The sequence below is a fragment of the Salvelinus sp. IW2-2015 genome, linkage group LG14 (genome assembly GCF_002910315.2).
Source record: "Salvelinus sp. IW2-2015 linkage group LG14, ASM291031v2, whole genome shotgun sequence".
Lineage (NCBI taxonomy): Eukaryota > Metazoa > Chordata > Actinopteri > Salmoniformes > Salmonidae > Salvelinus > Salvelinus sp. IW2-2015.
Window position 1 is genome coordinate 21,525,782 of NC_036854.1, and position 606 is coordinate 21,526,387.

At 36.6% G+C, this 606-nt stretch overlaps 1 long non-coding RNA gene across 2 annotated transcripts in view; it reads left to right on the plus strand.

Annotated features, from left to right (window-relative positions):
* Positions 1 to 236, plus strand: part of LOC111972621 (uncharacterized) — a 9,117-nt gene extending 8,881 nt beyond the window's left edge. For both annotated transcript variants that reach the window (XR_002878493.2, XR_011480884.1), the window contains one exon: positions 15 to 236. This is a non-coding gene — a long non-coding RNA (uncharacterized lncRNA). The remainder of the gene's footprint in view (positions 1 to 14) is intronic.
* Positions 237 to 606: the final 370 nt, after the last annotated feature.

A 606-nucleotide genomic window follows, 5' to 3' on the forward strand; every position in this document is an offset into this window, starting at 1 on the left:
ATAGAATAATGGAGGTATAATAGAATGTGGTATGTATAATAGGTGGGTTAGTATAGAATAATGGCGGTATAATAGGGGGTTAGTATAGAATGATGGAGGTTTAACAGGGGTGATAGTATAGAATAATGGAGGTATAATAAAATGTAGGAGGTATAACAGGGGGTTAGTATAGGATAATGGAGGTATAACAGGGGGTTAGTATAGAATAATGGAGGTATAACAGGGGGTTAGTATAGGATAATATATCAGGAATGTATGGAGAGTATTCAGAATGTATTTTAGAATGTATCAATAGAATGTAGGACAGTCTAATAGAAGATTACGGAGTCTTATATCAGAATGTAGCGACGCCAGTGGAAATCACCGAATTGTAGGAGGATATAATCAGAATGTAGGAGGTATATCAGAACGTAGAGGTATATACACAGAATTAGGGGTATAATTCAGAATGTAGGAGTATAACCCTGAACACGGCAATTGTCCGACGGTATAATACAACTGTAGGAAGGTACTTATATCAGAACTGTAGCGAAGATATCAGGAATGTGTAGGAGGATACTCAGTGTAGGAGGCTTAACATCAGAATGCTAGGAATATATCAGAATG